Source organism: Venturia canescens, chromosome 4 (assembly GCF_019457755.1).
Source record: "Venturia canescens isolate UGA chromosome 4, ASM1945775v1, whole genome shotgun sequence".
NCBI classification, from domain to species: Eukaryota; Metazoa; Arthropoda; class Insecta; order Hymenoptera; family Ichneumonidae; genus Venturia; species Venturia canescens.
In genome coordinates this window covers 14,005,092-14,021,692 of record NC_057424.1, presented here as the reverse complement: position 1 = coordinate 14,021,692, position 16,601 = coordinate 14,005,092, and the positions used below count along the sequence as shown (strand labels likewise).

Genomic DNA, 16,601 nt, shown 5'->3' with positions numbered 1-16,601 from the left:
TATTTACGATTCTTTTTGTTATGTTTGTAGTCCTACAATTGATGAAAAAGAGGAATAATAACGAAGTAGCGCATTTATGTAGAATCGTTGCAGCAGCTAGCGACGAATTGTTTTCATATTATCATACAGTCCCGATTCTCCATTCGTTTCTCTACAGCGTGCGTTGATCCGCGCTGTTAAGGTTTCCTCGACCCTTGTTCAATTCGGATATACATGCCCATTGACCCTCGGAATTCTCACGCCACAAAGTCACCGTATTGTCACCACCGCTCACCGCCAATATTCCACCCGTCAACGACCGACTAACGTTCCAAATAACACCCTCGAATACGTTTAATTAATTAATACGATTGGTGTCCAGTTCTCGTAATCGGTCGATGTCCATTCCACCACTCGACGATCTTGAGAACACGAGGCTAATGCAGCGCGAGGTGTTCCTACAGCTGGTGCCCATGCAACGTCTCTTACCTACAAAAATTGAACGAGTAACCGGATGATTCGTTTGCGAATCATTTTAAGTTTGCTTTCAAGAATGTGTAACGAAATTGTAAAATTGAAAATTCTAAATAGCCAAATCACGTTTGCTCTCCATGTGTTTCAAAGAAATTCCAATTTTTTAGTTCTCGATATGGATTGAGTGAACATTTTTTTGCTGCAAGATTTCATCAGATATCGATCAACTGAATTCAAGGGCAGATTGAACGTGAGAAAAAATACTCACCCAATCGCTGTGAGCTTCCAATTTATTTTCTTCCACTCATCGAGTTCCATCTTCCCGCTAAATTTTTACTAGATTGTCACATCCACCGGTCGCGAGTCTCTTGATCAAATACCTCTTTGGTTTTGAGAATTGGAGTCAAAGCTGCTCTCAACAGCGGGGCACCACGCTACTGCGTTGCACCCAATTGTACGAGCGTTTGGAACTTTTCTCACGTCCCATGTATCTCCAGCACTGTTTACCAAAATTGAGACCGAACCGTCGTAACTCCCGCAGGCAAGTATCAAGCCGAATTCGTGCGGAGCCCATGCTACAGAATTTACTGAAGAATCGTGACTTGTGTGCTCGTAAATCTTGGTCCATTCGCCCAATTCTTTCCAGATTATTACTTTTCTGCAATGACAATACAATTTTGAATGCACTTAAAATTTATTCTCTTCAAATTTCTATGTTAATTTTTTACTTGCAAAGCGTCTTTATGAAATCTGTTTATAAGTAATATGGCACTCAACATTTTTTGTTTGTAAGGATGAACGTTGTACAAATTATTTGTAATTTGTCCCGTTGAAATAATAAAAGATGAAATTTCATTTTAAAAAGGTTATATTCAACATTTTTTGAATTAGTCAACGATGATTAATAAATCACTAATCGAAAATTATTCTTAACCTTTAGGGACCACCTGCTCGGTCAGAGACTTGTCTTGAGGTATACATTCGATTTATATGTGAATTACACGATTTGAAAGATGTCGATTTGGACTGAAAATTAATTATATGGAAGGAAAAATTTTTTAATTTCAATAGGTTATGTGTTTTCTGAAGAAGGATAACTAACTTTTTAAAATGTTTTCATAAAAACAATTTAAGTAGATTTCATTATTGCACCGTACAATTCAGTACATTCTGTATTAAAAAGATACTAATAGGAACGATCATCTGCTTTTGTTTCAAACGACTTGATTAAAATATCGGTGAGAAGCAGTCATAATTCACTTGGATTTTGAGAAAAAATTTGGAATATTGAAAAATGAAAGTTTATTAACGTTGTTGTGAATTCGTAACAATTTCGAAATTGAAGATTCTGCATAGAATTTTGATTCGAGTATATTCACATGTCGTAACTGCAGGATGCCAAAAGATTGCCATTTTCGGATGTGCCCAATAAGCGACTTGCCAGGCCGGACCAACGTGTCCTTTCAAATCGGCGACCAAGCTCTGCGAGCCGTTTTAAGATCAAACATCTTAACGGAATTGTCACTGGAACAGGTCGCTAACCTTAACTGTGTTCAACACCGACACCATTTTTCTTTATTGATAAAAAATCACTTCACTACTAATTCACGACTAAAGATAATATGATGAAAGCTCCGGTAAGTGACGAAAAATAATGACGACAACGGTAAATCGTACTAATCGGAGAACAAAAAAATTTCAAAAATAAAAACAAATCTCCGTGACTACATTAGATACAAGAGAAAAAAAAATTTGCTCCAGCAGGAGTTACCGTTCGAGAGGAAAGTAAATTATGATCCGAGTTGAACGCTCACTAAGACGAGTGCATCAAATGCTTTGTCCCGGTCATTTAAGTTACTTCTTTTGCACGAGTGTATTTTTTGGTGGCGCAAATTGGGACACTCGAAATTTAGACCGATTCCTAACTTCTGGGAAGTCGCGTTTATATAGGAAAGGCTTCTGCTTCTGTCATTTTTCCATCTTCTATCGTTAATATCTCTTTTAAAGATTCGGTAACCCTTGATTTTTATCGCCGCTATGGATTCCTTACATATTTTTCTATCGGCGAGACAGCTCATTAATTTTCATAAATTTCGCCAATCTATTCGCATGCACTTTTACTTTACTGCAATTTCAAATCAGTTATTTGTAGAGTATTCGTGAAAGGAATAGCTTAATGTTTGGACTAACTGATCTCAAGAGGATTGAACAGATTCCTCAATAGCGATATAATCGCATGAAAATCTTTGAAAGAATTAATTTATCCAGAAAATTGCAGATCGTATGCATCGTTTTATCGAATTTTCCGATTTTTCGTCCGATTTTTTAGGATTAAACAAAATTTTTCGAAAGAAACAAACGAAAGATTGAAATTTACTATAAAAAAAATTTGAGAAATTGACTTGTGAAAGATTTTTTAAATCCATAGCAGATCGTGGACAGTCCGAATAGAAGATGCTTCTTCGTTTTATATAAAATGAAGCAAGGACAGCGTCCTGTTTCAGGTTACAACGTTCTTTCATCGTTCAACCGTTCGTAGGATGAACGTAAAACTTGTCGGTACCGATAACTCACGGCATATCTCTGCGCTCTTGTGTGTAATAGAGGATCTTCTCGTACCCTCTTCTGCAGCTTATATCTCGAGCATGTTGAACCCTTATGTACAAGAGCCCTAAGTTTCAAAGGACATCTGTGTACGTATACCTAACGGAAAATTTGCATGGAATGGAGCGATTCCCAGTTAAGGACATTTCCGACGATTTATTTTATTTCTCGTCGTCTCTGTGGCTGCACTAGTGAAATCCTGATAAAGGGTTTGTGATACCTCGACGATTTTATGGCTTCAACCATTTTTAATGTTTCTCACTATATACAGGATGAGACATGAAAGTTTTATCAAAAGGAGAGTCTCAAACAATTCTCTGGTCGAAAATTTCGCACAACTTTGTTTGGTTAGGTCGAAAAATTTCATCACTGAATCTCAATTCAACCTGCCATGGAAAATGTATGAAAGAAAATTTGATTTCTTATAGTCGTATCGAGAACCACTTTTCAGGGAGGCTTGCACTCAAAGATTTCGTGTATTTTTTCACAAATACTGTGCAAAATTAATTTTCTATTAAACCTAACGCTGTTTCGAATGATTCTGAAATTTTCAAATATTTTGAGATATTTTGAAATTTTTTTCAAAATTTCCGTAAAATTTCGGGTTTTGCTGTCGAACAACCTTAAGAAAATCCACAGGTATTTGTGCTCTGAAGCGAGCAAAAAATTCATCCAGTCTGTAACGAAATACGAGACGACAGTGCTGTAGCTTAGAAATTATCGATTGTCTCGTTATCTTCGAGAAGGGCTAATACACACGCGATGTGATTGAGGTCTGTTAAAAAGACCGGAGTGAACGCGAGTGTAAGGGGAAAAGATATCTTGATCGATAAAAAAAAAAAAAAAAAGCAAGGGAACAAATTTATGACGTCTCGCGGGAAATTCTTTTAAAGTATCGGTAGGTACGGAGGCAAAGTAGACTGATAAGGGTTGAAATTGTGTATAAATGTGTAACCTGCTTTCGTATCGATAGTTTTTTTGGGATACGGCGTGGTTCATATCAAATAGTTAAAAATTGACGCAGGAGCATCGAATTTATAGCATCGCACCTTCAAGGTTAAATTTCAAGTTTCCTTATAACTCACTCCGTTGGGAATTTCTGTGTCAGAAAAATTGTTCCAACAGTTTCATGCAGTCGAATCACTCTTGCAAACAATTGGTGAATTTATTCGAATTATCTACAGAAAAATATGAATGATTTGCTTTGAATAAGCAGAATCGATCGGAGAGTGCCCAAAAGCACACAAATAGCAGCAATTAGTGTGGCTCTACTTCGTGGATAAAATCGGCGCTCCTTTCGGAGAAACATTACGAAAAAGTTGTGCGTGTACAAAGGCTCGACGATTATGATCTAATCGCTTCATCCAAACGTTCAGTCGCCAATGGTGAACAATGCTGTCGAGTTTTTTCACCCTCAGCACCAAATGCCGCTGCACGCACGCGTGAACGAGAAATCGGGTCAAAGTCCAAAGGTCGAACGAAGAATCGCGAAGAAAATCCGAAAAACTCACTTCTCCAATCCAATCGTAAGCACATCGGAATTGTATATCGTAAATTTTTTGATACCGGGCACGAATAGCTGCTGATCGAAATAAATTTCATTTAAAGGCCAAACGTTTCGTTCATTCTTTTACTAAAAAACCGTATTTTTCCTCTTCTCTTAAGTCCAAGCGACTTTTGACTCGAGAGAAATATTCTTGTAAAGCGTCTCAAGAATTCGTCATATACGATCATCGAATTGGATGAAATTGCATGGCTCCAGGCGATTAAAAATCGATTGCATGACTCAATACGAAGTGAATTCGCATCCCTTTAATCAAACCGTCGAAGGTGAAATGAATGTTGCGCATTGAAACTCTGGTGAAGACTCGTAGGAATGACTTTGAACATCAATTTTAAGTACATCGGGTCGGCTTAATATAAAAACTTAAGCTTCATTGCGTTGTTGCAAATTTAATAAACGTTCGTGCGTGATGGACTGTCAGTTTGTCTATCAGATTATGGAATAAAAAAGTATTCGTCCGATATTTATCATCGGTGCTACTGCTTACTGATGAAGTCTTCAGCAACATGCAAACTTCGCATGAACAGCTTTATCCGAAACGTTACCAGTTTAAAGATATATATTGCCGCACTGCTTATAGCAGTTGCCCGATCCTATGCATGCGCAACTGCGTTTATGCTCGAGTGTTTAGAAATGGAGTTTCAATATTAGTGCAAGTTTGCTCACGTCAAAGTATCAAAATGTTGGAGAAGCCGGGCTCTCGCGCCGAGGGCCAGAGAAAGGGAATTTAACAAGACCCCGTGGACATCGAACCCCACTTACACAAACTGCCGCAGGAGATAAGTGCAAGGGACAAACGAAAGTCAAATGGGATGCTTCGTTTTTTTTCGAAGCTCTCACTATTTGTAATCGCACAGGATCAAGCTCGATGCTGAAGAAAAGTAGAGCGAGTTTCGATGAGTCCATGTGATTGGAGGCCCTGCAATAAAGTGCTAATATCCAGATTCTTCATCGTATTTCTGGCCAGTTTAAATGCTCGTACAAACTAGAAACAATTTCGGTGTTTATTCCACGTCGCATCATTGCTTCGTTCCACTCTTCAAGTTCACGTGGCCATGCATAATGTTAGCTCGTGGGGAACGATCGCGTGGTCGTATTACGAATTGCAAACAATCACAACACCGTTTTCAAAATGAAACGTGTGCTCGCTCGTTCTCCATTTTTTGACTCGTTTTTTTTATTCGATTTTACATGAAATTATAATTCAGGATTTTTTAAGCATCGGAGAAACCGGATGGTCGACTACAAGCGTTCCGCCTTATACAGGTGAATTTATACAGGTCACGGTGGGTAGTGAATCGAAGACTGATTGGATGGAGAGAGGGATGAGTTGTGGAGAAGTATTCCTGCGGTGAAAGCTGCTCCATCGGGGGAAAACAGCTTCGCAATAATTATACCAAACGATTACCATTATACAGCAGAGTAGTTAACCCAAAATCGTCAATGCAATTTACCAGTCAATATATCGTTGGATCTGTGTGAAGGAATTTGCTGTAAGCCCGCGCATGTGTAATTGAATATTCTGATAAATATTTATGTTACAATACAAGAATGGTATGGGACGAGGAGCACATATGCGCGTTCAGACTATTAAACATTTGGTAAATATTTACAATACTCACTTTTGCTAAAAAGCATGCCAAATTATTTTCTGAGCATTATCATTGATGAAAAATGACAAAGGTAAACATTTTCTTTTTTAATCTGAAAAAAATCACGTAGGGGAAGACAGGAAAATCAAAAAAAAAGATTGAAATTTCCTGCATAAAAACAAAATTGTGTTTTTTTTACTTCCCCAATTCTTAAAATTCATCGTAATATAATTTTATCAATATTACACATTGCCAAAAATATTGGGACCACTTTTCTCATTGATGACAATAGCGAAGAAATTTCATTCAGATTTTTTCAACACTTTTTTAGTTTTTCTACATTCCCCCTCCCTAAAATGAACCTCCGCATTAATTTTTATTGATAATACGAAGAAAAAAAATTTAGAACCATTTTTAGCAAAAATAAGTGTTGTAAATATTCAGCAAAAATGTGTTCTTTGTGTAAAATCGATGACGATTTTCCCAACAGGATTCACGTAATTTTCCAACGATAGACTTAAAAGCATATAAGAGAGTAATGGGGATTTGAGAAGGCACGTTTCGAATCGAAATCACAGATATTTGATCCTTCTTCTGACAAAACTTCTCTCTCGTTTCAACCAAAGTCCTCTGTACCGTTGATCATCGAGGACGAGAGAAATAGATGGGTGGTTCAAAGTCTCCGATTCTCTCTGATGTATAGCTCATTTACGAAACACATGATACGAGTCATGAATATTGCATGCTTACGCCAACCTGCCTTCACAAGAAATATGCCCACACGCATGACGTCAATTTACAGATGTATATATATACCCATACGTATGGGATACTCCATTCGAAGTGGTAGGTCCTTCAGACTCCATAAATATTAAATGCTATCACAAATTGAGATAATATTTAGTGGAGCAAGTTCGAGAGGGATGAATTCCCCGAAGGCATTACGTCGGAGTTAATCTTGATTGTGGAGAAGTAAAAGGAGCATCCTCGTCCCATTTTCTCACGCACTGAGACGGTTAGCTCCCCCTCCCCCTGCTAGAATACTTTCTGAGATTAACGATCTGTTTCAATTTGCCTGAATTTCGTCTAATTTTTATTCTCCCAAGCTGTCATCAAATTAAGTCAAAATCTGCACGTTTGCCAATAATATTAAAGACGAGTTAACTCTTTATGCGTGATTCGAATATTCAATTGGGCTAGTTCCATTATTTTCACCTACTCAAAGTGTATGGACCGTTGGACTTTTTGATGTAATAAAAATCGTAAATACGAAATGATTTTTGGATCAAATTTGTTTTTAAATTTTGACATGCTTCGGATCATGGATAAATATGATTCTCACTGTTGACCCACGTACCAGGGTAAACCTTTTTCTAAACTTCTTTGGATCTCAGCCAGGGCCGAATTAAAAAAGATGCAACAGAGCGCGTCTGTCGCCTCGGAGGCAACAGTTGCATCTGGCAGAATGCACGAACTTTGTAAACGTTATGACACTGCTGATTCGTAGGTCCCTTCTCGCACAATCGTTCTCGTATTCTCTGCTGCGTCATGACCCGTGTGTCACTTTGAAAACGATGCAACAAATAATATAGTTTTAACATTGAAGTTCATTCCGAATTTTCTTTTTCCTTCGAGGATTAAGGTAGATTATGCCCGTAGGATCGTGTTCTATGGGTCTCTAAATTGGCTCAATTTTTTATTCCTGATTAAAGATATTATCACTCTAAATTAATGTCAGAGTTATTTATTCAATATTTTAAATACATTTTTTCGACTTATTTTTTGGCGAATGAAATTACAAGCCATTAATCAAACGGGGATCAATCTCTGACTGAACCCAAAATTTCATTCGTCCCTGACTAAAATACTATAGTTTTTTATATAAAAGATCGCTTCAGAGAGGGCAAAAGGAAGACACAAAGGGAAATTGATCAAGAAAAAAGTGTTAATAAAAAGCCAGAAAACGAAATGTCGAAATAAGCAAATGTGAGGTCACGAGTGCTCATTTTACCAATATCGTTCAATCTTCAATGTAATATAAATTTATCACTAGTAAAACAATTGTCTCGAATTTTTTTCCAAACCTTCATTATATACTTCATTGTTGTTGTGTACTTTTTCATAAACTTCGTAAGAAACGTTCATTCGTAATATGGAAAGATAAACGATTTTTTATGCAAAGTCCCTGTGTATTTTTCTTCATATTTAAACACGTTTATCTAAAGAACCAATAAGAAGAACCCTTTAAAATTTGACATGCGCGCCAGTCGACTACCCATTGAAACTTTGTGTAAATTTCAAGACATTCTTAAGAAAATCGTTCCGTGCATGAACTACCTTAAAAGAAAAGATTCTTCTGATTTCGTTTCTTCATATTCGTTGTTTCTTTTTTCTGATCGAGTAGATAAATTTGATCAGCTTAAAGACCACGGTCGACTGAAATTTGTTTAGTTCTCAAAAAAATAGGAAGATGATTGAAATAAAATAATTCCGTTTTGAACTCGTAACTTTATATAATTTGCTCGCTATTTCTACTGCGCACAACGCTTTGAAATTTGGGGACTTCCTGTCTGTGTTTAGAGATAAAGAGGCACAGAGAAGGAAAGGATTATCGAGAAGTACGATACTCCTTCCATTCGAGTCGAGATTCGAGTGGTAAATTCACGAGAAAACTGTGAGAATCGCAGGGAAAGAACGGATAATGAAAATTCCGTTAGTAATCCGACGATTGCAGAGCCCCCGGGGGTCGAAATTCGCCAGAGGCGTTGCTGTTTTCGTGTACGTTTCTAAAAGCGGTCGGTTATTGCTATAGAAAATTGATACGCAAGGCAAAAAGGACAATCGTTCGGCAAATAAATGGGGGTTTTGTAGAAGCTTTTCTATCTACTTGACGATTCTCGCTTCGAAAACTATTTTATTTTTATTGTTTCTACGTATAGTCTTGAGGGTTTTTACGGGCTCGATCCATCACTTCAACCTCGCTGTCCGCCCTCCTCACTGTACTTCGCATGCGTTTGTGAGGCTCCCAAGGGTGTTGTCCTAATGCCGGCAGTGCATTAGGAAATGACTCGAATAGATTTGCTTGAGAGCGGAGAGGGCTGTGGAAAATTCGGCCAAAACCAGCGGCAACATTCACTGAGACAAGAAAATAATTTGTGAAACAAATTCGGATTCGTTTAGAAGAGGAAATGGGGAATTTCCACTCGCTTTCGTTTGACAGGAAATGATTTAGATTTTTCAATAAAAAAGTATATTTGGATTCTCCATATTGTCGTTTACCCAAACGGAGTTTAGTTTCGTGAAATTCGTTTTTTTCAGGATTTTTTTTTTATCGCATATCTTCAGATACTTGGAAATTTTTTTTCCCGATTAACGATTTATGCGCGAACCTGCACGCGGAAAAACGATAATTGGACTGAGAAGAAACTCTGCTGGAATATTTTTTCCACCATTTTCTCGTTCGACTGCATGAATTTTTGTGCGATCAACAAATATCTTACGCTCACTGCTCGCGTGTGGCTGAGCCGTCACCCTATCGAGTAGCGCGGCTCCGCTCGAGGCTGCTTAAGATCTGGAATCGCCGGAGCAACATGTCGACCGCGCACCGATCGTACTCTGTGAATTTATGAATTATACATGAAGTAACCAAAGAATTTTTCCTTACTTATTTCAATAAATTAGTACGATATTTATTTTCGGTTACCAATGAAAACCTCATTTGCATACAAAACAAACACACCAATAAAAAAGTACGCTGCATGGTAAATGCACTATACCAATTACTAATGAACATTTGAAAAATCCACAAACTTAATTTTATTAAATTAAATTGCTGGAATTATGGAATCAGATTGGTTACTAAAAAAAAACATTTAAACATGAAAAATGTGTGCCCAAAAATGCAAAATTTTTTGATGAAATTAAAAAATAAATAATTCATACTTTCAATGCGTTAAGCTACAGAGTTCGAAGAGGTTGCAATCGAAAGGAAAAAGAAAATACGTCAACTTGCAGTGTTCTCTGAAATACCGTAATTATTGAATTGTTAAAGACATTAATTTCCAAAGTTATCGAAAACAGCTGAAAAACACTATCGCTCCTGTAGAGGCTCTCAGGCAGCGACTCGTCATACACAAAGGTCTCGTTTCAGAGTCGCTACCGCGACTCTAGATACCGAACCGTCGTATAATAAAATGACTAAAAGAGAATCTTTCCCGATGCCCGATAATTAGCTTTTTCTTGTGGTTGTGAGCTTGTAATCAGCAGTAATTTCCTTGCCGAATATTGCACTTTTATATCCTGAAAACGTTTGGTCGTGCAATGGAATCTGAGAAAAAAAGATGAGAGCCGGGCAGCGAGGTTGCGGGAGAGGTGAAAGAAAATCTATAACCTTTATACGTTCTGTGCCTTCATGGGGTATAACTATAGTGGAATATAGAAACCGGAAGGGTTATAGAATTCACGGGATGAGTTGTGAGCCCGAGGATGAAAACTGTTATTAAGCGAGAACCAGCACCGATATTGAAGTTGCAGAGAGAAAATACCGGAGGGACCGCGCACAGGGAACGCGAACATGAGGGCGAAAGAGAGAGAGAGAGCGGGGATTGAGACTTGAGGATGTGGAAAAAGTGATGCCAGGCAAAACAAGGAAGGTATATAGGCCACGAGTTGTGTTTCATCCTAAAAATTAAACCCTGGATTATCGATATATCGCTATTATTTTTCGGAAGCCTCACTTAGCATGCGATAGTGGATTTACGACGAGCACAAACGTCAGAAGTGGATTAGTCCAATCCGTGCACGACTTTGATCTCATCGACCTATAATTAATTGAATGTTTTTTCTTATCTTTATCTATTTTCTTGTGGTCATTTGAGGTCAATGTTGAATCGAATACTTTTTGTATTATAATATCCTTTCTCAGCAGTGTATGTCTATTAGTTCGATAGATTTTCGGGGAATGAGATAATGCGAACGGCTTCATATGTATGTGGGGTGGATAAAAGGAATATCAGTGTGTAAGTATAAAGGAAGAATCGTAAGAAAGAAGATGTTCTCAAGAAGAATTGAATGGAGCTTGGGAGGAGGAACGCTATGAAAAAGACGTAAAAGGGAGGATAACGAAAAGTCCATCCGGAAATCGGACGTGGAAAAGTGCATAGTCGAGAATTTACTCTCATCTCGAATCCCTCAGGCATCAGGGCTTCCTCTGTCTCGTTCCCTCCCACTTTTTCTCTTTTCTGTTCTTGAATTTTTTCTTTCCTTCTTATTTTCCCCACTCGTCTTCCATCTTTTTTGCCTACTTTCTCGAGGATTTAGGAAAAACGTGTTACACTTGTTGGGAGATCTGACTTTGAGCTCCATTCGGTCGCTGCTCCTCCTTCGCTTTTCTCCTTCTCTCTTGCCACGTTGTCTCGATCCTTTCAGCTCTGGCTACACCGACTACCTATAGTGTCTTGTGTACCTGAACGTCGTACATTTTACTCTGTGCACCATGGAAACGGTCTTGTATAAAACCGAAAACATCCCACAACTAGCCACGATCGAGGGCTACGACCCGTTTCTGCAAATCCACTTCAATGCGCTTTATTCAAACGAATATCTTGTCAGTAGATCCATAAACGTATATCAACAATCTCTTGAGTTTACCAGTGCGTGCACGCTTTTTGTGTACTTTATTCGAAAAATGAGCCATCATTGTTTCACGCAAGTTTTGTTAATTCAACTCTTATTATTTATTACACATTAAACCGCAGAAGGGTATTCAATATTTTCTCACCACCTTACAAACCGAGCTATCGGAGTAATAAAAGCTGAACATCAATCATGTGAATTCGTTTCGTGCTGAAACGTCCACAATCACGTGTCTTTCTCGTTCTTCAGAATTTAACCTTGCCCACGATCCATTTCAAGGATGTATAAAAATCTTGCTGAATCATGATTCAACTGAGAGTACAAACAAGTCTTTCGATTAATTCATGTGCTCTATTTTCATCGAGTGAATTTCTGTCCGGTGAACGATGAAGCGTCTGGACTCGATATATGTCGATAAAGAGCCGAGAATTTCACGATTCGAACTGTCGGACTGTTCAGTACGAGTTTTGGTTTACGCGGTAAACGAATCAACGATAGAAATTAACTTGTGGATATTCTTGGTAATAGAAAAGCTTGCAATTAACCCACTGCGTGTGTGCAATAGTGCAATGCCGAGTGGCATTGTTATCGGAAAGTAGCATTAATCTGATAGAGTCCGGAACGAAATACGCGAGAATTGTATCCCAGTTACAACTGCCGGCGCATTAATGCCTCTCATAATGCTGCTCCGTTGCGAGGGCTCAATGACGAGGAGAACAAAACCGAAGCTAGTAGTTAGCGCACGATGCGGTCAGACCGAAGGCGAATATGCGCGTCGCTGGCGTAGAATTGCTAGTTCTCTGCGACCAATTTCGTTCCCTCATTCTATCTCTTTCTCGTTGCTTTTCTGTCTCTCTCTCTCTCTCATGGTGTTCTCGTGTTGTCATGGTGTTCAATATAATAAAAAAGTATTCTCCATCAATATACTAGTTCTTTCCTAATTTATTATAATATATAAATTGGCAAAATATATTATAAAGTGTATGAAACATAAACTCGATTATTAATACATTTATTATTTTATGATTCAGTATTATTTTACCCTTAATTTTATTCTCATAATTGCTAAGAGTTTGATTGATTTTTTATGGATTGTATGATTGTATGATTTTCGATTTTGTACATGATTTCGTACGACTCATTACCTGCTTATGTTTTGCATATTGTATTTTTACTTATATTGGTTTATTTTCATTTTATGATACTTTCAATTTGTTATGATTTATGGTATTTTTTTTTCTTATTCTGTTAATTTTTCATTTGAAATGGCATAGTTGCTTAAAAGTCGATACTGAGGCAAATACATCTTATGAAATCAAATCCTCTCATCGATTCTTATAAATCCTTGCAAATTTCGAATCAGTCTCTCACTTCCTATGCTGATTGCAAATTTTTGTGTATTTTCGAAATCTTTACTTTTTTTACCTTCTACCATTCTGTAATTTTTACTGCTAAGCTCGTTTTTAAGCTACTTACTATTTCTCTAATATTCCTTCTCTTCACCTGCATTGTGATTTTATTTACTCATATTGTAACATAGTTCTACTTTTATATTTATTTTTATTTACCGTCCACCGTAACTACTGTAAGATTTACTTTATTTTTTAATTCTTCTATCTTTTTCTTGTTACTTTCGTTTACACGCTCTGTTTAACTTTATTCTTATTCTACTTTGTTTTATTATCATTGTATACTTTTATTCTTAGTTTTAGTTTTATTTTTTATAATTTTTTATTCACCCACAACGCTGGCACCTCGTTCTATCGAATTCTACACTTAGCCCAATGGATCATTTTGAACTTTAATCAATCAATTTTTGTCCCTCTTTTTCGTCTCACTTCCTGGTTTTTTCTATCTTTCGTTTCGATTTTGCTTCAAGATATTTGGGATTAGATCGAAATCGAGTATCGTTATTTCGGTATGTTTCCACAATTTTTTCTCTGAATTTAGCAAAACGATCACATATTCTCGTAGTAAGGATTTCGTATAACCGAACTCGTTACCATAGTAACTTTCTGGAGTCCTCGAAGTTGGATATTTCAGCAACCGATGTGCAAAGGCAGTCCGACCATTATACGCGCGAGAATTTCGCTCGTATCTCCGAAATTTTATAACAGATTTCATGCTTTCAAACGGAAATATAATTTTCTGCATAGTCCCGTGTCGAGGGATATACAGAGATTGGAAATTTTCTAAACAAATTAAATGCAGCTGAATAAATTCTTGAACCGATTAAACCAAATATGTCGAAGAATTCGTAGCATTTTATCATTATTTCACTCTGAATACCTACGAAGGAATTAGTCGGTTAGCGATGTTTCACATAATTGCCTTCCCATAATTTATCGCAGATTCCTTACGCGCATTCTATACCTGGCTGTCGTTTTCTCTCATAAATATATAAAAGGCTGGGTATAGGTAGGTCACTTGGTGCTTATTAGCCGGTCGCTTCGGTGATAGTCCATAAATTTTCCGAGACGTTTCGTGATATATAAAATATAGCGATATAAGATTACGTGTTGAGCTGGTCGGCTCGGACGATACTGGCTATTCCAGTATGTGACTCTCATCTAGATGATCCCTCGACAAAAAGGTCAATTTACGTTTTTTCTCCTCTTTTACTGATATGTTACGAGGCAGTCGAGGCACTCTTCGATCCAGCACCCTTATCGACCTTATCAATGTTTTCCACCTTTTAACAAATTCCTTCCATTTAGTAGACTCGACTGTAATTCCCATGATGATCAAAAGTTTGCATGAATATTTGTGAAAATATCGTCCGTTACGTTTAAAAAGTTCATATTATGATTGGAAAACTATTAGAACGAAGTTATTAGTATTGAGGAGTCTACCCTAATTAGACGGACGAAGAAAATACTATTTTCCCGAATTTTTGTTTATCGGTAAAAATTATAAACATGGATATAAAAAGGTTAGGCCTAAAAAATAGACAAAAAATGTTTTTTTTTTTTTCAAAAATGACAAGATGACGGCCATTTTCCAAAAACTATGAAAACGCTCGTTTTTTCATCATTTTTTGCCAAAAAAAAATAGCTCCCCTCAAAATTTTAAAATTAGTATCATATTCGCTATGGTTTAAACAAAGGCAAATCTTTATAAAATTTTAGTATGATACTATAAAATATGCAATTTCAAATGAATGCAATTAATAAAAAACGATTTTTTGAAAATTCTAGTTAAGGTAGACCCCTTGAAAATAACTTTGGAGGCTGTTAGTCTTCGTACAACAATAATGAAAAAAGTAAGTACGAAAAAAAACTGATCGATGAAGAAATTACATTATACAACACTTGGCTGTTGCTTAACGTCAGCTTCGTAATGATTCTTTGAAACAGAAATGCGTTGCCTCAACTGAAAGACGTTTCTTCCACATTTTATTTACATACATAATCCACCGGCGCTCCTTCCGGATGATTTTTCATCCATTTTCTCTCAACTTTTTTACGACCTATTAGCATAATTTATTCGCATTCACCTAAACGATTTTGAATTTATTACACCCACTCGTGTATCCCTAGATCCTTTTGTATATATTCAACTAAGTTTTTCAACCGTAAGGCCACGAAGTGGACTGCGATCGAAGAACACCGCTAACAGCAGATTTTATCCACAAGTAATATATCGTAATCGCATGACCGCGTTGAATCTGTGATTTTCGAAGCTCCACTCAATGCTTCAATCGACTTTTGAGGGCTTACCAAATTCTTACCATCCTGTGGCGATTCGCCCATGGCAGATTTTATCATGTGGAGGATATACACGGAGCTTAGAGCACCGATCGCCGAGATAAAGGGATGAAACGGCGCGAGCGTCACGTATCGTGCGAGCAATATCCAAGGCAAGACTTTTCTCACTCTCTTCTCCCCTCACCAGGTCCTTGTTACATCCTCTTTTCTCTCGGAAGCCACACATGGCGTGACTTTTGCGCTGGGAAAATTGGAGAATCCGCGTTAAAACCGACGTGACCTTGCACCGAAGCAAGAAATATCTTCTTCTCGCGATGTGGCGAAGAATATTTTCTTGCAAAAGGTAACAACTCGTTCTGTTCACTTTCATCCGAAAACGGATTGCGAATGTCCCGACCATCCCTCGGCCATTTCCCTTCTATTATTTCCCTCCTATCGTGTCTCAGACCGAAATGTTTCCGAGAAGCACCTCGTTCGACATCTGAGCCTGTAAAGAGCTTTCGTTATTTATAGCACTGAATATGGAGCAGGATCGATGCTCATGCTGTTTTAAGGTGGAAATTCATATCGTTCGAAAAAAGTTCGTGAACATTCCGAACTTTTTTCGAAATCCCACGAACGTGGAAAAACGTTCTCGAAGTATATTTGAGCTCGAAGATGCAAAAACGGGGAAGAATCAAGCATTTCCGTGCTAAATTGTTCTTTGCAAGTGCAAAGAGCTGATATTGCACTTTGCCTCTATAGTTTAAACATTTTTCGATAATCTTATCAAATTTCTAACTTGACGATCACGAATTTACTCTTCCTTTGAATCCAGACAAGCAAATCTTCTCACGTATCTCAAAAACTGGCAGCTTATTCGTTGTTCTTCATTCGCATTTTAATATATGAACTCCACTCTCGACTTCGTCATTCAATTGCGTAGACAAATTTTCAGAGAACGGAGCTTTCGTCACGAGTCTACGAACGAGAAAGGCTTGTGTAAAAATGCGTGAAAAAAGTGTCCCCTTGTGCAAAGCAAGGACGTTACCGATGTACTTGAGATTT

The 16,601-nt window shown here is 37.5% G+C and overlaps 1 pseudogene; it reads right to left on the bottom strand.

Annotated features, from left to right (window-relative positions):
- Positions 1 to 9: 9 nt before the first annotated feature.
- LOC122409645 (protein SEC13 homolog) lies at positions 10 to 7,763 on the bottom strand (annotated as a pseudogene).
- Positions 7,764 to 16,601: the final 8,838 nt, after the last annotated feature.